The sequence below is a fragment of the Bos taurus genome, chromosome 8 (genome assembly GCF_002263795.3).
Source record: "Bos taurus isolate L1 Dominette 01449 registration number 42190680 breed Hereford chromosome 8, ARS-UCD2.0, whole genome shotgun sequence".
In the NCBI taxonomy this organism is placed as follows: Eukaryota; Metazoa; Chordata; class Mammalia; order Artiodactyla; family Bovidae; genus Bos; species Bos taurus.
Genome location: NC_037335.1, coordinates 91,250,277 through 91,276,940, shown reverse-complemented (window position 1 = coordinate 91,276,940; position 26,664 = coordinate 91,250,277). Strand labels below are relative to the sequence as shown.

General features: G+C 40.1%; 1 long non-coding RNA gene across 11 annotated transcripts; it reads left to right on the top strand.

Annotated features, from left to right (window-relative positions):
• The first annotated feature begins 15 nt into the window (after positions 1-15).
• LOC101906606 (uncharacterized) lies at positions 16-26,664 on the top strand. Of its 11 annotated transcripts, none has more exons than XR_009495664.1 (5): positions 16-106; positions 556-684; positions 3,855-9,139; positions 10,172-10,917; positions 11,458-19,594. It is a non-coding gene; the product is annotated as an uncharacterized lncRNA (long non-coding RNA). The 11 variants fall into 11 exon arrangements; XR_009495659.1 differs by lacking the exon at positions 16-106 and adding an exon at positions 113-338; XR_009495660.1 differs by lacking the exon at positions 16-106 and adding an exon at positions 113-338 and having other exon boundaries at positions 518-684.

The following is a 26,664-nucleotide window of genomic DNA, read 5'->3' as shown; positions in this document are numbered from 1 at the left end:
GAGGAAGAAGGGAAAGAAAAGAGGAAGTCGCTTCAATCTGGCAGCGTGAAGGACAAGACTCAACCGGGCGGAAGTGACGCGAATCGAGGGCGCCCCGCTTCCGGAAGTAAGCTCTGTCTAGCAGCTCTTGGGCGCCCGGCGGCCGCTAAATCGAGGCCTCGCTGACGTCAGAGGAAACGTCCCAGATTTTTTCCCGTTTGTTAACCATTGCTACTGCGCGACTTGTTTTTTTTTTTTTTTTTTTTACTGTGAAAAGTGAAAATAGCTCAGTCGTGACCGACCCTTTGCGACCCCATGAACTATACAGTCCATGGAATTCTCCAGGCCAAAATACTAGAGTGGGTAGCCGTTCCCTTCTCCAGGGGATCGTCCCAACCCAGGGATCGAACCCAAGTCTCCCGCATTGCAGGCGGATTCTTTACCAGCTGAGCCACCAGGGAAGCCCTTAAGCACCGCCCCCCCCCCCCGACTGTTTTTGTTGTTGTTTTTTTTTAACCTGAGTACCTTTTGTTTACAGTGCCTATTGTTCTGTTACCTATTATTGGTTCTCCTCAGACTGGCGATTGGCTGATGGCGCCGTCAATCCCCAGGGGAAAGGACTAACTTTTAGACATCTCGGGAAAATATTACTGTGAGCCCCTTCTTGCTGAAATGAAAGGTTCTGGAGAAAACCCAAGAGATTCGGTAAGTTTAGAAGGTTGTAACTATTACAGGGAAATGTATGACAGCTCCGTCTACACATTAAAATCACTTGGGGAGTTTTAGTCCCTCTTGTGTAGGGCCTGGGCATCCACATTAAAAAAAAAAGCATTTCCCCAACTCTCCCCCACCCCCACGAGATTCTAATGTGCAAACGGGATTGACAGTTACGACCTTTGTGTATCTTTTCAACAAGAAATTGACCAGGGAATAAATAAACATAAATCAATAAGTTGTTTTCTAATTAAGCATTGATTTTAGTTAATAACAAACTGCTATTTTCCACTCAATTAAACTGAATGTGTTTTAATGATAGGAAGGTAATCAAACTAATTTATTGATGAAAAGCTGTATGCCTCACAGAGGTATGAAAAAGTACCCAGTAGAGTCAGAATGTAAACAGTGGGAAACAAGCGTTCATGTTTCCTGATACTTAGAACACTTGCCCAGTGGTAAAGAGGCAACTGGTTCCAAATAAACTCTTTGGGTGAAGCAGAAGCCTGAGAACCATGTTCGGGGACCTGTCAGGGAAAGCATTGTATGAAATGACTCTCTCTGACCTCCCTCCTTTGACTTCTTTGCTCTTGGCAAATCTTGCATGCATAGAACCACTGAATGGCATGCAGTGATTCTAGCCCAGAGTTTGTAAAGTTTAAGGTCACAGGCTGTACTTGGCCTACAAGTATGGTTTGTTTATTTTGGACACTATTGACTGCCTTTTAAGATATTTTTAGGACTTCCCTGGCGGTCCCGTGGTTAAGACTCCACGCTTCCAATGCAGGCCATATGGCATTCGATCCCTAATCAGGGGACTAAGATCCCATATGTCACATGGCACGGCCAAAAAATACATAGATAGATAGATTACCAACTTCTCTTGAAAATGTTGAAGGTCTGGCAACACTAGGTTTATATTTTTGCATTGCCACATTGCCTAGAGCTGAGTGGTTATTTTATTCCTGTTTGTGGTGATCCCCACTATTGGTAATTGATTGCCTGACCCTAGTTGAATTTCATTTGAGTGTTATCAATATGTGTTGTATTGTGCTAAATCAATTCCTGGTCTAGGAGAATGTTGTTGGTTGACTACTCAGCATCCACTTCCCCTCTCTCACCTGAATAGAACACAACCAGAATTTTACTCATATGTGCCGGGAGCCAGGGTGAGGAACTCCGCCCATGGCAAAGGTCATGAGGAAGGAGGCTCGACATACGCAAAAGTGGGATCGAGCCTCAGGAGTCCCCCTGGAAATTCTCTAGTATCTACCCCCAAAACCAGAGTCTGCCTACTTTACTACTTTGTGCTCTCACCTACACCTCTGACTTTACAGGGGGCTGTCTCCCACCACCTCTTTTGGAGAAGGAGTTAACTTAGAGCTCCAGTTAATAATAATTCCTGGGCATGATAGGAGTGTTTCAACCTACAAACTCCTCTGAAGGGTCTCTAGCCTGCCTGACAGGCTTGTCCGGCCACATGTGATTGCTCACAGCCTCCCAACCGTAAGAGACACGAGATGCTTTAAACCTTCTAAAAACAAGTTCTTTAGAGAAGTTAGAAAATTATTCGTATAGTACAGTAGGCTGATTAGAAATTGTATTGGTGAAGGGTTTTTCATTTGTTGAGCCAATGTTTTACTGCTAAGTCTCCACATCCCCTGCCCTTATACACATTAATAAATATAAAAATAAGTATTAACCTTTGATATTAATCACGTTAGACCTTAGGCTAAGCAAATTCTTTCCTTAATTAAAACCCACTGTACCCTCATCCTATAGGAATGTAACTTTATCTGGTACCTTCGGAAGGTGGCGTCTGTTTTAAGAGTAATCACCCCTGGAGAAATAAGTGTTCTGGTTGACTGACCGCTATCACAAGGAGAGGGTCATAAATTGTCAGCAGGCTCCCCTGGCCAGAAGATGATGTAACACCCCTAAGACCTCTGTATACATTTGTATGAAGCACCTGACTTTAATAAAAGTCAGGACTGCTGACCCCACGTGACTTTTGTATAACATTTCAGTGTATAAAAACAGACCCTGGAAAAATAAAAAATGGGATCAGTTCCTCGAAAGACTGGTTTCCCCATGTCGTTCTTTCTCTCACCTTCTGGCTGAATTTCCATCTTGAGCGTGGAGGCTCGTCAAGCCTACTAATTATGCCTGGGCTTCTAAGATCTGACCGGGGAGGCCTTAGTGTCTCCTCTCCTTCAGGAGAACAGGAGGACGCCTGTGGCCTACGTAGGTGATGTAAATTCCTTGCCTTGGAATTTTACTAGCTTTCCACGTAAACCAAGTTATTCAGCCTCTTTTCTCCACTGAATTTTCCTACTGAGCTATCCTCATTCTATTACTCTTTATATCTCTAATTAATATTTAATTAAAGCTATCATATCCTGATCGCCGAAGCCGTCTCTCCTTCGAATTTCCCTGGATCCACTGAGGCTGGACCCTGGCACATATGATTATTTATATCAATTTAGACCCCTTCATTCTCTATGTCTTGAAGGAAGCTGACTTCACTTCCCTCTTCAAGGATTGTCTTAATTCAAATAGTAAGTCCCATTCCCAAACCCAAAGTTCTGCTCTTAACAGTGGATAGTTTAATCGGGCTGAATTGCTTGGAATAATGGGACTGAAGCAGTTTACTTATCTTCTGAATTTCTTGTGAGGCCTGAAACTGTTGGAGCCTTCTTGTTACCTGGCTTGATAAGGAAATTAACACAGAGATGGGAAAACTAAAAGAATCTCAGGGATGTTGCTCCACCTGAGTAAACATTAAAATATCTAATTAGCTTTATTGACTAATTCATGAATTGGGCAGCATCCTGTTTAGCAAGTAGAGGGGAGCTCCAAAAGGCTATAGAAAGGGAGAGATTTTTAAAGGTAAGATCAGGAAGTCAAAGACAAAGATTATTTCAAATTTAGGTAGCCTGTCCATAGTGGATGAGAGGATCTGTGTGCCAGTTTACTTCGTCTTCCTTTCAAGGATGGAAAGGTTTACCTCATTGGTGGTGACCAGAAAATTTCACACTGACCAGTTAGGATTACCTTCTTGGAGAGGATTGTGACTGCCATAAGGTCATGTATTAAGTCTTCCTTTTAGCACAAGTGACTCCATTTTGGGCCTCTCATTTTTTTTTTTTTTTTTTTTACAGGGAAATGGTGCCAGGTCAACTCAAGACACCCCTATTCCACCCACACTTTAGAGTGCTGGAGAAGATATTGAGAAGACAGCAGACCTTTATAGAACATTTTAATTCTCACCGTGTAGATAACCAGATTCTCCAGCTACTGGTGAGATCTATTTCTCCCAAGAGCTCCAGTCATGACACCTTCCCAAAAGCCTGTTCTGATTCAAAGAGGTGGCTTCACCCTAGAGAAAATGGGATAGATGAAAGGGAAGATGGCCAAGACCTCTTTCATTGACCATGTTTCCAGTTTCTGATCAGCTAGCACATGTTCACAAGCTACCAGCCCACAATCGTAATCAAGAGAAAAAAAGAATAACCCTGGAAAAATAAATTTGGTCCTCACTACTAAATGGCAGAATGTTGCTGGGCTATAAGAATATTTGGGGGGGAGGGGGGGCGGGGGAAGCTTCCTTGGTGGCTCACATGGTAAAGAATCTGCCTGCAATGCAGGAGACCAGGGTTCGATCCGTGGGTCGGGAAGGTGCCTTGGAGAAGGGAATGGCTACCCACTCCATTATTCTCGCTTGGAGAATCCCATGGACAGAGGAGCCTGGCAGGCTACAGTCCATAGGGTCGCAAAGAATCAGACACGACTGAAGCCAACTTAGCGTGCACAAGGACATTTACTATTCTATACCTTTGAAAGTTCTTGTATTTGATTGCTTGTATCAACATTATAATTTAAGTAATAATCCTTTTTAAAAAGGAGCAGAGTCATAAAGATTTCAAGTGATTTTTTCCAAGTTACTTAATGGACCCTTCTTCAGACTTGTTGCCAGTCTTGGTTAAATATAAGGTTCTGCCACCAGGTGGCAGCAGGCAACGTGCTTTTCACCTCCAGTTCTTCGAAAGCTTTGCTTAGTGATAGTGAACTCGCTCAGTCGTGTCCGACTCTTTGGGACCCCATGGACAGTAGCCAACCAAGCTCCTCCGTCCATGGGATTTTCCAGGGAAGAATACTGGAGTGGGTTGCCATTTCCTTCTCCAGGAGGTCTTCCCGACCTAGGGATAGAACCCGGGTCTCCCGCATTGTAGGCAGATGATTTACCGTCTGAGCCACCAGGGAAGGCCAAAGCTTTTTATCCTCTGTGAAAGTATTAAGCCTCTGCTACTTAGTTGTTCAGATTTTTAAGAGTTAAGACATGGCCAAAGAGTTAATATTGTAAAGCTTTGCTTGTAGAGTACAGTATTAACTCTTTGGCCTGGTGGCTCAGATGGTAAAGCGTCTGCCTGCAATACAGGAGACCTGGGTTTGATTCCTGGGTCGGGAAGATCCCCTGGAGAAGGAAATGGCAATCCACTCCAGCACTCTTGCCAGGAAAATCTCATGGACGGAGGAGCCTGATAGGCTGCAGTCCATGGGGTCGCAAAAGAGTCAGACACGACTGAGCGATTTCACTTTAACTCTTAAAAACCTGAGCAACTAAGTAGCAGAGGCTTAATGCTTTCATAGAGGATAAAATTAAGATATTTTGGATTTTTGTTTACCACCCTGTCTGTGCTTGCTGCAGATGTTCTGCTGTAAGATTTTTGTTGTATCTCCATGCATTCCAGTATTCCGTGTACTCTGGATGGGGTTATTTGTGTACTAAACATGATTCTGCTGCTGCTGCTGCTAAGTCACTTCAGTCGTGTCCGACTCTGTGCGACCTCATAGGTGGCAGCCCACCAGGCTACCCTGTCCCTGGGATTCTCCAGGCAAGAACACTGGAGTGGGTTGCCATTTCCTTCTCCAATGCATGAAAGTGAAAGTGAAGTCACTCAGTCATGTCTGACTCTTAGTGACCCCATGGACTGCGCCCACCAGGCTCCTCCATCCATGGGATTTTTCAGGCATGAGTACTGGAGTGGGTTGCCATTGATTCTAGAAGTTCCTTATTTATCCTATTTTTAGACCAGTTGTATTCTATCCAGTATGATATCACTCGTTAAACAGAAACACAGATTCATGGCGTCTGCTTTATACTTGGTGAAATCTTAGAATCTTTGGGGGAAAGCTCTCTAAAAATCCAAATTCTTACTTTTTAAATTATGCCCCACCTCTGAGCATGTTTGAGGACCACTGCTTTAAGTGATGATATCCAGTTCTGCCTGAGAGAGTTCTTCAGAAGCCAGCCCTCCCTTGTCCTCTCCCTCCCCTAGCTTATCATCATTCACCATGGCCGCAGCCATCTCCTTCTCCACACTCTGCCTCCTCCTCTCCAGATCACCTGGCCCACTATGCCACACCAGGCCTAGCCCTCTTTGTGAATTCTGGGGACCATGATCTTGGCTCAATCCAGGGAGGCAGAGTCAGGCCTCTCACCCTCAGAGAGTGAGGATAGGGAGTCCCAGCGGGGTCTATGGAAGCATAAGAGCTGATATGGGGTCACAGGTTGTCAGAAAAGCTCCACTTGTTCTAAAAAGTTATGTTCTATGTTACAGTCAGAAAAATTGTCTTTTTATATCGTGTCATTCTATGGTTAGGTTATGAATAGTTTTATCATTTTGATTTCATTATACACTGGTCCTTGTTATGACTTCCTCATTAGAGGATGAGAATTTGGAAAGTTGGAAGCACTCCTAGGAGTGCTTCACTTCTCACTCGGTAGGTCCACTATTTCCTATCGCTACTACTAGGTACCTAGCAATCCACCTGACCTTTGAGGAGAAAGAACAGCATGACTGAAATGCTTGCATTAGGCATTGGGGTGAGGGTGTGGAACATAATTACAAAGGTAAGATTTGGAATTTTCATTTCCAGTAGCATGGTGTTTGTCAAACTGGGTGAATATGAACATAGATTTTCATGGCCTTGGAGGGCAAGGGGGATAGGAAACAAAGCCCAGGAACTATCAAGGCTGGGTGCCTATTGGAGACCCCTCCCCATAAAAGTAAACTAGATACAATTATTCTAACATCCAAGGGACTGAAAGAAAATTGTCTGTCTCAGCCTTCGTATAAAGTTTTTTTTTGCTGATTGATCTGGAATTCCAGAAGATACTTAAGAGTTTCAAAGAATGCAGAGAAGTGAAGCAAGGATACATAAAGGGCACAGGCAAAGCCAACTAGGAATAAGAGATTGCTCCTTACTGAAGTCCTCGGAAAATAGAATCTGAGATGGAGATTTGTGTGTAAGAGGTTTAGTACCTAAGGGAAGTGAAGGAAGCAGGATAAGGGAGAAGAAGAAGTTGGACTGTGTTGCTGTCACTCCAAAGTCCTCCACTAATATGATGGGTAGCTCTAGAACTGGGAAAGTCTTTCAGAGTGGCCCTGAATTGAGTCAAGGAGGCCAGGCTTTTCTACCCCTGCATCAGTCAGTCATTGGAGATGGATACTGGGGAAGAGGGCAGGAGCTTGGACCAGGTTTGGCTTCCTTCATCTAAGTGCAGTCTCTGGAGGGGACTCAACTCGCTACTGTCGAGGTCCAGCACTGCCAGCAGCTGGGGAAAATTAGTTCCTCGGTTCTGATAGTGGAGGGGGAAACATTGGCAGCACGCCGCAGTGCCCACTGGTTGAACAAAGGGTAAGGGTAATCAGTGCTGGAGGACCTTGAGCTGTGAGAGCTGAAAAAATGTCACTGTCGAGTCTCACTAAGGACAAAGCAACCACTCCAGTATTCTTGCCTGGAGAACCCCATGGACAGAGGAACCTCGTGGCTATAGTCCATAGGGTCGCAAAGGGTCAGACAGGACTCAAGCAACTTAGCAAGAGACACAGATCTGGGGCTCCCACTTGACTTCTACAAAAGAAAGGGAGGAGTCTTGCTGAAAAGTGGTCCTGTTGCTAGCAGGTAGACACTCCCTTAACCCCTTTGATGATGGTTTGTAAGGAAATTATTTTACGCTGAAATTATGGCTCTTTTTATTCCTGCAGAGGGAAAAATGGAAGAGCCCATTTCCCAACACTTTAATAATCCAGTGTTATGGACTGAATTCTGCTCCCTTTCTCAAACTCACATGTGTCCCCCAGTGTGATAGTATTTGGAAATGGGATCTATAGCAGGAGCAGGGAATCAGAGCCATCTGTAAATTTAACAGACAAAATCCAATTAAGAGTTTGATATAGTACATTGTATTTATAGACTAATTTAGAAAGAAATGACTACTTTCTAGTATTTAGTCTTCTCAACCAGGTACATATCTCTTCACTTTTCTCAAGTCTAATTTTATGTTTCAGTAAAATTTCATGTTTTTCTTCTTGTATCTCTTTCCTGTTACTAAGTTTATATCTAGATAGTACATAGGTTTTGTTGGTATTAAGAATAAGACTTTATATTTTCCAACAGTTTATAAGTGCTATGTAGAACAAGCTGTATGTATATAAATATATATTGTTTTTGACTTAGTATTATAAAACTCTCTTGTTCTCTTAGATTCCTTTTTTTGCATGGAGAAAAATCATATAATCTGCAAATAAGAGCTGTCTTGGAGTACCTTGGTGGCCTAGTGGTTAGGATTCTGGGCTTTCATTACTGTGGCCTGGGTTCAATCCCTGGTCAGGGAACTGAGATCCCACAAGCCACGCAGCCAAAAAATAACACTCTTGTCTTTTTTCCTTTTCAGTATGTATACCCCTTTTATCCCTTTTCTTATCTCACTATGTTTTGAAGAGAGTGATGACACTGAAGATTCCCTCTCTCATGTATTTTTTTCCACCACAGGTATTACCCACTATGTGTATTTTCAGTCCATGCCATCAACACTGTATACTGTCTTTCAGAAGGTGACAGCTGAACGTGCTTGTGATATATGGCCCTCACTTATTAATCACCATCTGGGTCACCTATCTAAATTGTATCTGTCTATTAAGGCCCAGTTCAAATCTCTGTTCCTTTGATTAAGACTTTCCAGTTCATGTCCAGGCTCTTGCTGCTGAAACCCACCAACTCTGACAATGAAGGTAGTGTTAAAACTTGAAATGGAATGCAAGAAGGAGACAGCCGCTAAGGAACAGTTGCTTAACGTAAAGCTATCTCCCCAGGTGGTGTGCAGGTGAAGTCACCTTACTTCCTATTCTGGAGCAAACACAAAGCTGATTAGAGTTTTAGGATCCCTACCAGTGATCAGGACTAAAGAAAGCACTCATTTCCAGACTTCTGTGTAATATTCTAGCCAGAATGCTCTTTTGTTGACTATTCAATAAGATAATTTTCATTCTCTGGTTATTAATTTCTCTTCTTGCAGCTGGTGTGTGCATCTATAGATAATCAGAAAGCTACTTTGTGAACCTGGAATGAAAAAAAGCAGGACTGGATGTATTATTTTATGGTACTTATCAAGAATGGCTGGCTAAATAATGGTACAGCTTCACAATGGAAAATGTATCTAAATATATAGTGCTAACATGAAGCACCATGAGAGTATAACTAGTATACTCTCCTTTTCATGAAAAAAATTGAGCCATATTTATAACTGAAATATGCTAAAAGAGTAGAGCTTAAATGTTCTTACCCACCACCCCCGCAATTTTTTTTTTTTTATAGTGCAATAATCATTATCCCAGCCCAGGGTATTGTGCCTGTTTATTCAGTTCAACCCCTCTGAGCATAAATTTGGGACAGTTAGGTTTCCAAGCACAACCCCCCACCTCCACCTTTGGAATTTATAGAAGTCTCAGGAGAATCCATTTGGACAGAAGTCAGGCATCTTCTCCATTGAGCAGTCAAGAGTTAAGAGACAGATCATTGAAGTACAAAGAATCTGTATCATGCAATATTTACATTGCAGGTAGGGTCTTCCTTTCAGCAAAATAGCATCAAATGTCACATCAGATATTGTTCAGGTGAAGCTTATCTGACTTTATATTGAGTTTGTAAGTGTGTTTTGGTTTTATAGCTATATAAGCATAAAGCATTTATACCAAGGTTGATATATTTTTATCAAAAATTATAAGGACTAGATGGTCCATGAGAAGTTTATTTTCCTTTAGACGGGTGTCTGTACATTACTTCAGTTTGAAAAATTCTGTTTTTTATTTAATTATATATGTACTGTCTTATATTGTTCATGATTATTACTTATTTCTAGTCTTTTTTATTCTCTGTCTTTTAAATTATAATGAGGTCAATAAAGGAGAATTGATATCAATATAACTGGCATAAGATATCAATTTAAATATTCATTAACAAACTACATATATTAATCACATTAGTTACATTCGGATACATTCAGTTATGAATTTCTGGAGCTTGAAGATTGTGGACAAACTAAGTTAAAAGAAGTTCTCATAATACTAGTGTATGGCCAGGGGCTTGTGAATGTTTGGAATCTTGCCTTATTGATATTCCTTCTCCACCTCAGGAAGAATAAGACTGGCAATACTGACCACTCGGTTACAGTTACTACACGGCTGTGAAGTCAGCTGAGACTACCTCCAGCATCCCAGCTCTTGTACAGTCTCTAAAGCTGGATTCCTGCTCCTGTCACCTCCATGATATTTGTGCTCTCAGCCAACTCTCTTCTCTCTCCACCTCCTCAGAACCTCAGGAAACACTCTGACCCTACACATGCACATACTGGCTATTGTGAACTTAAGCTGATGTGTTACCTCTTACAAGCAACTCATTCACATTTGCAGTTTGCTTGAACTTTACTGCAAGGAGATCCAACCAGTCCATTCTGAAGGAGATCAGCCCTGGGGTTTCTTTGGAAGGAATGATGCTAAAGATGAAACTCCAGTACTTTGGCCACCTCATGCGAAGAGTTGACTCATTGGAAAAGACTCTAATGCTGGGAGGGATTGGGGGCAAGAGGAGAAGGGGACGACAGAGGATGAGATGGCTGGATGGCATCACTGACTCGATGGACGTGAGTCTGAATGAACTCCAGGAGTTGGTGATGGACAGGGAGGCCTGGCGTGCTGCAATTCATGGGGTCGCAAAGAGTCGGACATGACTGAGCAACTGAACTGAACTTTACTGCAGGATAATGGTATTATTTCCTGTTGAAGATGTTCATAAAGCAAGAGGCACATGATCTTATTTGGAGACAGTGAAGAGAATTCAGATGACATCCCTTCCCTATTCTTCCTCCCAAGCATAGTTCTGGTAGGTAACACTTGCCTTTCAGTAATGGATTAAGTCGTTATGTCTTACTTACTGAACTAAAACCTCTGTGAACAAAAATAAAGGACCAAGGGTATCACTCATGATCCACTTATACAAAGGGTTATGTCACAGTCCACTGTAATTGCCCAACAACAGTGCACCCTGAGAGGAATCAAGGTGCAAAGACAGGATGGAGCATTCTGTTATTTTGGAATGGGTCCCTAGATAGTTAAGATGAATATCTCAGAAAAAATCTCAAAGATCACAGGTTCTTGCATCTTCCCATACATAAAAAAGCACTAAATTCATTAACTTCAGATATCTGTTCTTTGTGACTAACAGTAATCTATTATGAAGATATGTGCTTTATGTCATGTATTTCCTAGCCCCAAAATTCATGTATTTACTGGCTCCTCCCCTGTCTCCTTGGAGCAGTTCCTCACAGCTGTCTGAGAGGCTGCTTCCCAGGCTATGGTCCTCAGTAAGTTCCCTGAGTAAAATGGAAATTCACAACTTTTATGTTGTATGTTTTTCTTTCAGTGGACAGTTTTGGTGACCATGAAGAGACTCAGAGCTGATTTCTCTCCATCAGCTGAGTTCTATGAGGATCCAGAGGTACCAAGGTACCAGCAAGGGCCCCTTGTGCCCATCCACTTCCACCAGGAGTCCACACAACTGGGTATGTCTCTCCTGGGTCTCAGACATCTCATCTTGGTTGATAAATTCTTTGCTGTAAGGAGTGGTGTTTCCTTGAACTTTAGGCAGTTCAGGAAAGAGGTACCCTGAATTCTTAGTTGAAAGATACTGGGAAGACTTGAATTCTCCATTGAAAGACACGGAGTAAATTGACCAATTAAAAGACACTGGGAAGGTCTGGACTGGGTGATCAGCTAAGGGGATGGCATAGCATTTTCCCTTAAATTGGCTAATTTAACAGAGTTTGTCGAACTAAAAGTGAAGATACCACATAAGAGCTTCAAGTTCTGAAAAGAAGTGATAAAAAGCTCCTCCAAATTGGTGGCAGCTTTCTGAGGAAACTGAGAAACTTGTAGGAATGGTATAGTCTTCCTACTATGCAGCAGTGCATAGGGAAGCCCACTCATTAATTAAAAACTCACTTATCCAGGGACACACACACACACACATAAGGATGGGCCATCTAGAGTTCCAAGTGCCCGCAGCAGTTTCAGACTGCCAGAGGGAAAAACTGAGATGTACAAGAGCTGAATGACCCTAGGCTCATACACAGAGAAGCTTAAAACTGTCCAACCACATGGTTTTCAATAGTAGTTTTATCCTACCAAACCAACTGGAAAGGCTCCCTCCCACAAAATCTAATTCATAAAGAGCTTTTTTTAATTGGCTTAAAAATAAGTGCTTTTAAATTAAATATTTCTGAATGTAATAGAAACTAAGGCAAATTTTTTTAAGAACATGTGCTCTAGGATTAATCTTTAGTGAATAAAAATGAGTTTGTTGATTTAATGAAATAGGCCTGGGACTTCCTTGGCAGTCCAGTGGTTAAGACTCTTGAGTTCCCAATGCAGGGGGTGTGGGTTCAATGCCTGGTTGGAGAACTAAGATCCTGCATGCTGCACAGTGCAGCAGAAGATTTTTTTTAAAAAGGAAGAAGTAGTAAAGAATTTTTTAAAAATGAAATAAGTCTCTCTTTAGAGTTGACAGCCCTAAATGTAAAACTCCTATTGTACCTGCTGCTGCTGCTGCTGCTGCTGCTGCTGCTGCTAAGTCGCTTCAGTTGTGTCCGACTCTGTGCGACCCCATAGACGGCAGCCCCCCAGGCTACCCTGTCCCTGGGATTCTCCAGGCAAGAACACTGGAGTGGGTTGCCATTTCCTTCTCCACTGCATGAACGTGAAAAGTGAAAGTGAAGTCGCTCAGTCATGTCTGACTCCTAGCGACCCCATGGACGGCAGGCTACCAGGCTCCTCCGTCCATGGAATTTTCCAGGCAAGACTACTGGAGTGAGGTGCCGTTGCCTTCTCCATTATTGTACCTAGGTTTACTAAAAGTCAAATTTGTTTTCTCTGTTATAGACGTTTTCAGCAAGAAAAGTAACTTGGCATAATGATATTTTCATAAGCAAATTAATACAATATTGTAAAATTTAAAAATAAAATTAAAAAAAAGGAAAAAAAATAAAATCCATTCATAAGAGAAAAAAAATAAATAAATGCAAGTTGGGTAAGAGTTTTTTGGGGGCTTCCCTGGGGGCTCAGTGGTATAGAATTTGCCTGCCAAGCAGGAGACACAGGTTCGATCCCTGAGTCAGGAAGATCTCCTGGAGAAGGAAATGGCAACCCACTCCAGTATTCTTGTATGGGTGCATGCTTTAAGAAATTACGCCCATCAACAGATGACTGGCTTAAGAAGATGTGGTATATATGTACAATGGAATTTTACTTAACCATAAAAAAATGAAATATTCCCATTTGCAGCAACGTGGATGGGCCTAGAGAATATTAAACTTCGTGAAGTAAGACAAAGACAAATATATGATATCATTTATATGTGGAATCTAAAAAATAATACAAATGAATATATATAAAATAGAAACAGTCTCATAGGCAGCAAACTACCATTACCAAAGAGGCAGGAGAGGTGGAATAATTATTAATAAGAGTACAGGATTAATGGATACTACACATAAAATAGAAAAGCAGCAAGAATTTGCATAGCATAGAGAATTATATTAAATATCTTATAATAATCTAAATGGAAAATAAATATATACTTATATAATATGTAACCTATAATGGAAAATACGATATATACCTATACAGATAAATTGAATCACTTTGCCGCGTACCTAAAACTAACATGAGACTGAATCAGCTCTACTTCAATTTAAAAAGAGAATAGAACTATGATATGATCCAGCTGTTCCACTTCTGAGTATTTATCTAGAGAATAAAAAACACTAATTCAAAAAAATATACGCATCCCATGTTCATCACAGTATTATATACGATAGCCTAGATAAGGAAACAACTTACATGCCCATTAAATGAATGAATAAAAAAGATGTGTTGTATCAGTGAGACGCCAAGTTTGCAGCAAAGCAAGGAGATGGGAGGACAGGTCTCAAAACCTGCTCCAAGAAGGCAAGGGGCTCAGGTGTTTATGGGATAAAGAAAAAAGAATCAGGGCTGTCTGAGGCTTGGAGAGTGGGGAAAGGTAATTGGAAAAGATGTGATAATCGTCAGTCTACTCAGGTGTAACTAAGCTATAGGCCTTTGCAAGTTCAAAAGGTCACAAGTGCAGATGCCCATGTGTGCCCAGTTCAAGGGTGATAATCCTATCTAGTCCTAACCAGCGTAGCACAAACTAGACACACCTGACTCTTGGCTCAGCTCAACCTAGATGCCGCTGACTCCAAGTTCCTGGAAAGCAACTCAGGCAAATATCTTTTTTTAAAATAATATTTATTTATTTCTGTCTCTGATCTTTGTTGAGGTATGCGGGATCTTCTGTTGTAGCATGTGAGATCTAGTCCCCTAACTAGGGATAGGATCCAGGCCCCCAGCATTGGGAGCATGGAGGGTTAACCACCAGACCACTAGTCAAGTCCCTTGGGCTGCTTATTTAGGTTACATGCTGCTTAGAGGACATGGAAGTCTTAAAACCTTGATGAGAGAAGGCAGGTGAAATATATTTTACCCACAGTTTCAAAGGAAGCCTGACGTAGAGTAATTACTCCCATTTCTATGAAATATCCAGAATAGGCATATCCATAGAAAGCTCACTAACAGTTGCCAGGGACCAAGTGAGAAATGGGAAATGACTGCTAATGGATACACAATTTCTTCTTTGGTTGATAGAACTAGTGGTGATGATGGTAACAACTTTGTTAAAATACTATAAACCACTGAAATGTACTGAGGCTTCCCAGGTGGCACTAGTGGTAAAGAATCTGTCTGCCAATACAGGAGATGCAAGAGATGCGGGCTCAATCCCTAGGTTGGTAAGATCCCCTGAAGAAGGAAATAGCAACTCACTCCAGTATTCTTGCCTGGAAAATCCCATGGACAGAGGAGCCTGGTGGGCTACAGTCCGTTGGGTCGCAAAGAGTCAAACATGACTGTACACACACGCACTGAAATGTATGCTTTAAAAGACTGGATTTTATGACATTAATTCTATCTCAAAAATACAGCATTCATGAGGGAAAAAAAGATGTGGTATGTATATATACGATGGAATGCTACTCAGCTATTAAAAAAAAAGATGAGATCCTGCCATTTACTACAACATGGATGGACCTTGAGGAGATTATGCTAAGTGAAGTAAGTCAGAGAAAGACACATACTGTATGATTTCACTCATATGTGGAATATAAAAGTAAAATGAAACCAAAGCAAACACATAGCTAATGAGACCAAAGTACTGGTCACCAGAGGGGAGGGGTGTTGGGAACGGGTGGAATGGGTAAAAGGGACCGAACAACTGTATCATGATAGATGGAAACGTCTTGTGGTAGGTACCACTGTAGCGTATACAAAAGATGAAACATAATGTTGTACACGTAAAACTTATACAATGTTATAAACCAGTGTTTCTTCAAATTTTAAAAACCTTTCTGAGGTCTTTAAAAAAATTTAGTATTTAACAGTATGTCTATATAAATAGTTTCTCCAAATCTTTTTAGTAGTTTAAAACTAGAGTTTTTCTAAAGTAAGCTAAATGATGGAAGTTTATTGAATATCTGGGTCATTTCCAAATAAGATACAATAATGAAACATTAATTGTTGAACATGTCTAAATTTACCTACTTTCATCCTCTTTTAAGATTAAAAAAGCAAAGATGTTTGGGTTTATTGAGCATGTATACCACATATAGGAGGAAAATAATACTGTGAGAAAATCTGTTTCTGGAGGTTGTAGAATATGTTCATAAGTTTGCAGATTTGTAGATGCTAGCATGACAATTCATAATTGCTTGCTTCTAGGTTTTCACTAGAGGTTAGAGGTTGTAAGGTTGACCATTCTGATTAACACATATAACTGGAACTACTAAAATTAATAAGGAAAGCATCATCATATGCAAGGGAAAGAAAAAAGTAAAAGGATTATAATGTTTTTTGTTAAGGGAATAGAAAGTAGTTTTGTCCTAAGAGAGGTTTAAAAAAAAATAGAGAAAATGGGAAATCTTGGAACAAAAATCTGAAGGTAGAAACAGGAAGTTACAGGTTTGTTGAAAAGAATCTCTAAGAAGAGTTTTGTATGTGATTAGACCTGGCGAACATTGTAATAAATTTAATCGAGTGAATGTTTTAATATTAAAAGTAAGCTGGTACAAAACTAAAATTTGGTTTTCTCTCTGTTAAGTGAACAAATTTTTCTTGGGATATGAATCTGCTTTTGAAAGTAGATTGTAAAATTTCTCTACCTTTTAAGTGCCCTGTTATAACTTTCTGTCGTTTACTTTTGAAATCTTTTATTGTCATTTTGGTTAAATGATTAACTGAGTATCTTTCACAGTGGCTGTGATCCTATTTGACCAAGTGTTTTAAAACCTTTTGTTATCTTTGACAAACCTCCCCAAATTCTAAATGAAGTCCTTTTGATCTCTAGCTAACTTTGGGGTGTTTCAGAGGGCCCCTGAAACATCTCAAAGAAAGATATTAATGAGGCTTATTTGATATTTTAAATAATGTGGAACACATCGTCAAATAAATAATGATAAACTTTCCTAGGTTATACTATATGGACAAATATTACTAATATAAACATTCTACAAGCTAAATGAAATTCCTAAAATTCAGATATGTCCTGTATGTTGTCAGTCATAATTCTGGTTATTATCTTAAAATTTTGTATGTCACAGAAAAATAAAATTTTCCCCTTCAGTTGCATTGTAATCGTATCTTAACCATGCCACTTAAAGTCTTTTGTCATTTATAGACAGTTGTTCTTTTACTCTGATGCCTTTACAAAAATGAAGCTCTTCAAGGTTAATAGAAGACTTTTGACAAGTGCAGATTTCTGATAACTTTCAGATAATACCACTGAACCGGGTAAGACATTCCAAAACTCTGAAACTTTATGACTTCATAAACTGTTAACAGAAATTATGATCAACAAGACTTACTTACACAGGGCTGAACAATCATTTTTATGACTTTCTGTCTGAAATGTTACTGTCTTTTAATCCTCCTTTTCCAGATATAAAGAAAATTTCCCCCTTAAGCAATTCAATAAATTATACCTTTGTAAGCAGAATTGAAACACTTATCTTTTTCTCTCTACCGTATCCCTCCAGAATTTGAAATTCTTAGTATTCTTATTTTTATGGCAGGATAGTTATTTGCATAAGTTCAAGAAAAATCTGTTTTCCTTATAACAGGACACAAATGGAAGCACTGGTTATATTACCAAGGCTTTGACTAAAATATCAGGTTTGAGAATTACATAAAATCAGATATAACCAGACAACTTCAGAGAACTAAAATGGACTTTATGGAGCCATTTCCTTAGAAAAACAGACTAATACCTTGCTCATAGAGTTCCCAGCAACCTCACCAGGTGACTAAGAAAGGTCACTTTCTGGCAGGTGTAAGAACCTCAAGATATTTTGGGGAAATTCAGAAGAGAGAAATTCACCCAACTCTATAATTGTTACAGTCAGATCTCATGGCAAGTCCTTGGAATGATATTCCTGGCCTCAGGAGGCTTTCAACAGTCAATCTGAGTCCTTATAAAAGCATTATCAAAGCACAGTGACCAGAGTGTAAATGATCAACCGCCAGACTTGTTAAACTAATGTAAACAAGCAGGTCCAATTTATTGAAACTAGACTTACACTGCAAATAAATTAGTCTTAATTTGGCTATATTTGGTAAAAATTAGAGTAACATTAGAGAAGAAATTGTTTTAGTGGATATCGAGTTCTAGTGCTGCTAATTGTATTTCAGGTTATGTAATTACTATCTAAACTCACTTCCTAGATGGCTCCTTATTGCTGTATTACATTACAAAAAAAGTTCATTGTTCATTCATTAAAATGACATTGTAAGTTTATGCTATTAAATGATAGAAATATATCTTTGGACAAAGATATCTTAAAGGAAATCAACCCTGAATATTTATTGGAAGGACTGATGCTGAAGCTCCAATACTTTGGCCACCTGATGCAAAGAGCCAACTCATTGGAAAAGACCCTGATGCTGGGAAAGATTGAAGACAAGAGAAGGGAATGACAGAGGATGAGATGGTTGGCTGGCATCACCGACTCAATGGACATGAGTTTGAGCAAACTCCAGGAGATGATGAAGAGCAGTGAAGCATGACATGCTGCAGTCCATGGGTCTCAAAGAGTTGGACACGACTTAGCAGCTGAACAACCTAGATAACTCCTTATTGCTGTATTACATTATAGCAAAAATTCAATTGAATTATTAAAAGTTCAGTTATTAAAACGGTAAGTTTTTTTCTGCTATTCAAAGATAGAAACATCTCTGGACAAAGATCAGATACCCAACAACCTACAACCAGGAGATTATATATACCTTGGAAAAGACATCATTTAAAGGACCTTCTCCTAATAAATGGGAAAGCCCTTATCAGGAACTTTTAACTGACTTGCTCACAACAAAACTGAAGGGAATTGACTCTTGGATTCACATTTCCTACTTAAGAAGTGCCCCTAGCACTGGCCTGACCTACAGAGAGGAATACTGGTCTGAAAGTCACTGTAAAACAATGCTCAAACAAATGATGCCTACCCCAGGATGAGAAGTTGACATCAGAAGTAGATGGCTATCCCAAGATGGGGAACCTGACCTGTAGAGTTAGAGTGTTTTCTTTATTTGTTGAACTTTTGTATAAATCATTTGTTTTTTCTATCATGAGCATGATCCTATGCAGACTTAAAAACCTATCCAATTGTTGGGTTTGTGGTCAACTATGTCCAGTACTTCTGGTTTACTTTGGTGGATTTTTCCTCTTCAAGGCTCTAATGGAATGGCTGTTAGAAAATTTATTTTAGGAGATTGAAATTGTAGTTCTGTTTGGTCCACTATATTGATATTACTAGATGGGATCTCTTCACTTAGCTATTCAGTTGCAGTTAGGTTTTCAATAGGGTCTAATATAGATATAGCACACAAATGGCCTATCAACGAAATCCTTGCCTTACCTTGAGCATTCCTAACACCATGGCACAAAGTGAGCATGAACCTTGGTAAGATTTATTACCAGAGTGGGGAAGCTATGTACTAAAAAGAACGATGGGTGTCTCTCATCAGCCAGCTATACAAAGGGTTAAATTGCAAGCCACTGGAATTGCCCAGTGACATTGCACCCTGCAGAGACTGCAGGATGGAAAAACAGAATGAGGCATTCTGTCCTTTGAATAAAGGGGCCCCTAGGTAGTTAAAGTACATACGTCAGGAAGAATTTGATGATCCCAGATTCTGGCATCTTCCCATACACAGAAGAGTAGTAAAAACCATCAACTTGAGATATCTGTTCTGTGTGATTAACAGTAACATTTTACCAAGATGTGTGCTTGACTACATGTATTTTCTAGCCAAAAATTCATCTATATGTACAAGCTCCTCCCCTGTCTCTGCAGAGCAGTTCCTCAGAGCTATCTGAGAGTTTACTTCCCAGTCTACAGTCCTCAGTAAGTTACCGGAATAAAAACTGAAATTCACAACTCTTATGTTGTGTGTTATTCTGTGGTTTCCAGTTAGCCACATACTCACAAGGGTAAACAGCCAATATATTTATAACCATTCTGTACCCATCAGATCAGATCAGTCGCTCAGACGTGTCCCACTTTTTGTGACCCCATAAATCGCCGTATGCCAGGCCTCCCTGTCCATCACCAACTCCCGGAGTTCACTCAGACTCAATGTCCATAGAGTCAGTGATGCCATCCAGCCATCTCATCCTCTGTCGTCCCCTTCTCCTCTTGCCCCCAATCCCTCCCAGCATCAGAGTCCTTTCCAAGGAGTCAGCTCTTTGCATGAGGTGGCCAAAGTACTGGAGTTTCAGCTTGAGCATCATTCCTTCCAAAGAAATCCCAGGGCTGATCTCCTTCAGAATGGACTGGTTGGATCTCCTTACAGTCCAAGGGACACTCAAGAGTCTTCTCCAACACCACAGTTCAAAAGCACCAATTCTTCAGTGCTCAGACTTCTTCACAGTCCGACTCTCACATCAATACATGACCACAGGAAAAACCATAGCCTTGACTAGACGAACCTTTGTTGGCAAAGTAATGTCTCTGCTTTTGAATATGCTATCTAGGTTGGTCATAACTTTGCTTCCAAGGAGTAAGCATCTTTTAATTTCATGGCTGCAGTCACCATCTGTACTGATTTTGGAGCCTAGAAAAACAAAGTCTGACACTGTTTCCACTGTTTCGCCACCTATTTCCCATGAAGTGATGGGACCGGATGCCATGGTCTTCGTTTTCTGAATGTTGAGCTTTAAGCCAACTTTTTCACTCTCCTCTTTCACTTTCGTCAAGAGGCTTTTTAGTTCCTCTTCACTTTCTGCCATAAGGGTGATGTCATCTGCATATCTGAGGTTATTGATATTTCTCCCGGCAATCATGATTCCAGCTTGTGTTTCTTCCAGTCCAGTGTTTCTCATGATGTACTCTGCATATAAGTTAAATAAACAGGGTGACAATATACAGCCTTGACGTATTCCTTTTCCTATTTGGAACCAGTCTGTTGTTTCATGTCCAGTTCTAACTGTTGCTTCCTGACCTGCATACAGATTTCTCAAGAGGCAGGTCAGGTGGCCTGGTATTTCTATCTCTTTCAGAATTTTCCACAGTTTATTGGGATCCACACAGTCAAAGGCTTTGGCATAGTCAATAAAGCAGAAATAAGATGTTTTTCTGGAATTCTCTTGCTTTTTCCATGATCCAGAAGATGTTGGCAATTTGATCTCTGGTTCCTCTGCCTTTTCTAAAACCAGCTTGAACATCAGGAAGTTCATGGTTCAAGTACTGTTGAAGCCTGGCTTGGAGAATTTTGAGCATTACTTTACTAGCGTGTGAGATGAGTGCAATTGTGCGGTAGTTTGAGCATTCTTTGGCATTCCCTTTCTTTGGGACTGCAATGAAAACTGACCTTTTCCAGTCCTGTGGCCACTGCTGAGTTTTGCAAATGTGCTGGCATACTGAGTGCAGCACTTTCACAGCATCATCTTTCAGGATTTGGAATAGCTCAACTGGAATTCTATCACCTCCATAGCTTTGTTCGTAGTGATGCTTTCCAAGGCCCACTTGACTTCACATTCCAGGATATCTGGCTCTAGGTCAGTGATCACACCATCGTGATTATCTGGGTCCTGAAGATCTTTTTTGTATAGTTCTTCTGTGTATTCTTGCCATCTCTTCTTAATATCTTCTGCTTCTGTTAGGTCCATACCATTTCTGTCCTTTATCGAGCCCATCTTTGCATGAAATGTTCCTTTGTATCTCTGATTTTCTTGAAGAGATCCCTAGTCTTTCCCATTCTGTTGTTTTCCTCTATTTCTTTGCATTGATCGCTGAAGAAGGCTTTCTTATCTCTTCTTGCTATTCTTTGGAACTTTGCATTCAGATGCTTATATCTATCCTTTTCTCCTTTGCTTTTCGCTTCTCTTCTTTTCACAGCTATTTGTAAGGCCTCCCCAGACAGCCATGTTGCTTTTTTGCATTTCTTTTCCATGGGGATGGTCTTGATCCCTGTCTCCTGTACAATGTCACGAACCTCCGTCCATAGTTCATCAGGCACTCTATCTATCAGATCTAGGCCCTTAAATCTATTTCTCACTTCCACTGAATAATCATAAGGGATTTGATTTAGGGCATACCTGAATGGTCTAGTGGTTTTTCCTACTTTCTTCAATTTAAGTCTGAATTTGGCAATAAGGAGTTCACGGTCTGAGCCACAGTCAGCTCCCGATCTTGTTTTTACTGACTGTATAGAGCTTCTCCATCTTTGGCTGCAAAGAATATACTCAATCTGATTTCCGTGTTGACCATCTGGTGATGTCCATGTATAGAGTCTTCTCTTGTGTTGTTGGAAGAGGGTGTTTGTTATGATCAGTGCATTTTCTTGGCAAAACTCTATTAGTCTTTGCCCTGCTTCATTCCGTATTCCAAGGCCAAATTTGCCTGTTACTCCAGGTGTTTCTTGACTTCCTACTTTTGCATTCCAGTCCCCTATAATGAAAAGGACATCTTTTTTGGGTGTTAGTTCTAAAAGGTCTTGTAGATCTTCATAGAACCGTTCAACTTCAGCTTCTTCAGTGTCACTGGTTGGGGCATAGACTTGGATTACTGTGATATTGAATGGTTTGCCTTGGAAATGAACAGAGATCATTCTGTCGTTTTTGAGATTGCATCCAAGTACTGCATTTCTGACTCTTTTGTTGACCATGATGGCTACTCCATTTCTTCTGAGGGATTCCTGCCCACATTAGTAGATATAATGGTCATCTGAGTTAAATTCACCCATTCCAGTCCATTTTAGTTCGCTAATTATTAGAATGTTGACGTTCACTCTTGCCATCTCTTGTTTGACCACTTCCAATTTGCCTTGATTCATGGACATGACATTCCAGGTTCCTATGCAATATTTCTCTTTACAGCATCGGACCTTGCATCTATCACCAGTCATATCCACAGCTGGGTATTGTTTTTGCTTTGGCTCCAGCCCTTCATTCTTTCTGGAGTTATTTCTCCACTGATCTCCAGTAGCATATTGGGCACCTACTGACCTGAGGAGTTTCTCTTTCAGTATCCTATCATTTTGCCTTTTCATACTGTTCATGGGGTTCTCAAGGCAAGAATACTAAAGTGGTTTGCCATTCCCTTCTCCAGTGGACCACATTCTGTCAGATCTCTCCACCATGACCCCCCCATCTTAGGTTGCCCCATGGGCATGGCTTAGTTTCATTGAGTTAGATAAGGCTGTGGTCCTAGTGTGATTAGATTGACTAGTTTTCTGTGAGTATGGTTTCAATGTGTTTGCCCTCTGATGCCCTCTTGCAACACCTACCGTCTTACTTGGATTTCTCTTACCTTGGGCGTGTGGTATCTCTTCACAGCTGTTCCAGCAAAGCGCAGCCATTGCTCCTTACCTTGGACGAGGGGTGTCTCCTCACCACCGCCCTTCCTGACCTTCTGTACCCATACAAAAATTCTATTTCTCACTTTTAATACAGTATTCAATAAATTACATGAGATAGTCAACACTTTGTTTAAAAATAGGCTTTGTGTTCTTTTTTCCCAGCTGTAGGCTAATATAAGTGTTCTGAGAATATTTAAGGTAGGCTAGACTAACCCTTGATATTAGGTTACATGTTTTAATGCATTTTCAACTTATGATATTTTTCAACTTCTGATGAATTTGTGAAGATTTAACCGCACTGTAAGCTGAGGAAGATCTGTATCCTAAAGAAAAAAATCAAATAATTGTTCAAATATGATTGTACAAAAATATTTATCATACCATTATTTATAAATATGGTATGTTCATAGTATAGAATTCAGTAGAGGCATTAAAATTGTGATATGAAATTGTATTTCTTAACATGAAATAAACTTACTTCATTGTATTGTTGAATGGGGTAATCAGTTTACAGGAATATGTATGGCATTCAGTTTTATAAGTAGGACTTAACGACGAAGAATTGATGCTTTTGAACTGTGGTGTTGGAGAAGACTCTTGAGAGTCCCTTGGACTCCAAGGAGATCCAACCAGTCCATTCTGAAAGAGATCAGCCCTGGGATTTCTTTGGAAGGAATGATGCTAAGGCTGAAACTCCTGTACTTTGGCCACCTCATGCAAAGAGTTGACTCATTGGAAAAGACTCTGATGCTGGGAGGGATTGGGGGCAGGAGGAGAAGGGGACGACAGAGGGTGAGATGGCTGGATGGCATCACTGACTCGATGGACGTGAGTCTGAGTGAACTCCGGGAGTTGGTGATGGACAGGGAGGCCTGGCATGCTGCGATTCATGGGGTCGCAAAGAGTCGGACACGACTGAGAGACTGAACTGAACTGAACTGAACGTTAGTTGTCTCCACTTTCAGTCTCTACTTCGTCTGTCATGCACTTCACTTTCTAAATCAAATATTTTAATTTACTAACTATACATATCAGTAAATATGAAAAAGGTTTAATATTTAGACTGAGTAGCAAGCACAAATCTAGCTATTTTAAGAGGGGGCATTATTGCTATTGTTAAAAGTCATTCCCTCCCCTTACAAAAGAGAAACTGAATAAGAGTCTGGTTTATGTTTTGTTAAAAGAAATTGAGACCTATTATAAATTTTGAATTTATTTGAGCAAATATCAACTGAAATTGGTCAGTACCTAACCAAAACATAAAGAGCACTACACAGAAAGGGGTGCATGAAGAAACTTTTGTAGACAAAAGATGGAAGCACAGTAAGAAAATTATTATTATTTTTTTAATGGAAATTATTGGTTAGGCTATAGCTTAAAACCTAGTTGACTGTGATTGGTAGTCCTTAGTGTTTTGATTTTGTAACCTTGAGGCATTTACAGGCTTAGATTTCGTTTTGCTGATGTAAGCACCATGGCATAATAGCTGCCTCAGTCTAATGGCCTCGCTGCTATTTCTTTTATTTTTTTTTCCTTTTTTTTTAATTTAATTTAATTTTATTTTTAAACTTTACATAATTGTATTAGTTTTGCCAAATATCAAAATGAATCCGCCACAGGTATACATGTATTTCCCATCCTGAGCCCTCCTCCCTCCTCCCTCCCCTACCATCCCTCTGGGTCGTCCCAGTGCACTAGCCCCAAGCATCCAGTATCGTGCATCGAACCTGGACTGGCATCTCGTTTCTTACATGATATTTTACATGTTTCAATGTCATTCTCCCAAATCTTCCCACCCTCTACCTCTCCCACAGAGTCCATAAGACTGTTCTATACATCAGTGTCTCTTTTGCTGTCTCGTACACCGGGTTATTGTTACCATCTTTCTAAATTCCATATATATGCGTTAGTATACTGTATTTATGTTTTTCCTTCTGGCTTACTTCACTCTGTATAATAGGCTCAAGTTTCATCCACCTCATTAAAACTGATTCAAATGTATTCTTTTTAATGGCTGAGTAATACTCCATTGTGTATATGTACCACTGCTTTCTTATCCATTCATCTGCTGATGGACATCTAGGTTGCTTCCATGTCCTGGCTATTATAAACAGTGCTGCGATGAACATTGGGGTACACATGTCTCTTTCCCTTCTGGTTTCCTCAGTGTGTATGCCCAGCAGTGGGATTGCTGGATCATAAGGCAGTTCTATTTCCAGTTTTTTAAGGAATCTCCACACTGTTCTCCATAGTGGCTGTACTAGTTTGCATTCCCACCAACAGTGTAAGAGGGTTCCCTTTTCTCCACACCCTCTCCAGCATTTATTATTTGTAGACTTTTGGATCGCAGCCATTCTGAAAGCTTCAAAAGATATCTAAGGTGAGTCCTGAGAAACACTGCTCACGTGGCAGTCATGGGCTGGATACCAAACTTCCCCAAATAAAGCTAGGACCTCAACAACAACTTACACTAACTATATAATGTCCCCCATCATATTAATTGCTTCTATTGAAAGAAAATTCAGAGTATTTAATTTTGTGTGAATATTGTATTGAACAAGAAACAAACTGTTCCAGAACAAGCCGTGTGTGCTCAGTTGTGTCCAACTGTTTGCAACATCATGTACTCTAGCCTGCTGGGCTCCTCTGTCCATGGGATTCCCCAAGCAAGAATCTTGGAGTGGGTTGCCATTTCCTCCTTCAGGGTATCCTCCCGATCCAGAGGTCGAACCTACATCTCCTGTGTCTCCTGCATTAGCAGGCGGCTTGTTTACCACTAGTGCCACCTGGGAAGCCTGTTTCAGAACAAGGAGACTTCCAAACTGAAGGTAAAAAGAAGCTCCGTTCTCAATAGCTGTAGTTCAGTTTATAAAGCATGAAAAAAGTATATTGTTTTCTATTGTGTTGGTTACTGGAAAATTACAGTATTCCTTTTCATTGCATAAATTTACCTATCTGTAACTGATTTGCTGGAAAGCTGTAAGGTCATGCTGTGAGACCATGAAGAATCTTCAGTTTAGTTTTTTGTTTTTAATTTTATTTTGTTTTTAGAGTTTAGTTTAAAATCAGAGTATTTGGGGGAAATCAGGGCACACAGATTGTTATGATCACCAAATACTATATGATGATGAAACAAGCCTTTTACAAATTCACCATCACCAAGAATTTGTGCAAAGAGAAGACTCTCAAAATGGCCAAAAAAGAGTTAAACACAAATTAGCTCTTTTACTGAGGCAATCTATACATCAAAATTTATATGGAAAAAGAAGGCAAGTACTATTCGGAATACTCTCAGTGCTTTTTTAAAAAGACTATACTTAATTTTCAGTGTTTCTAAGATTTAAATTACAATGTTCTAAATAAATATTAGCTTGACTTTTTATTTCCTCATATATTTATAACCAATAGAGAGTTTTTAAAGTGTTGGCCAAAAAAGTTTAATGCCATAGAATAATCATAAGTTTTCAAATGATTTAAATGGCTTTGTATGGTTTCAATTTGCATAGTCCTTTTTAGTCCACCACTATTCAAAGTGAGAACTACCTGTACTTGAAAACATTTTTGTCTTGCCCCCATATTGAATAACAGTTGGCTGGATATAAACTTCTGTGTTCTCAATTTTCTTCCTTTAATAAAGCTCTATTCCGTT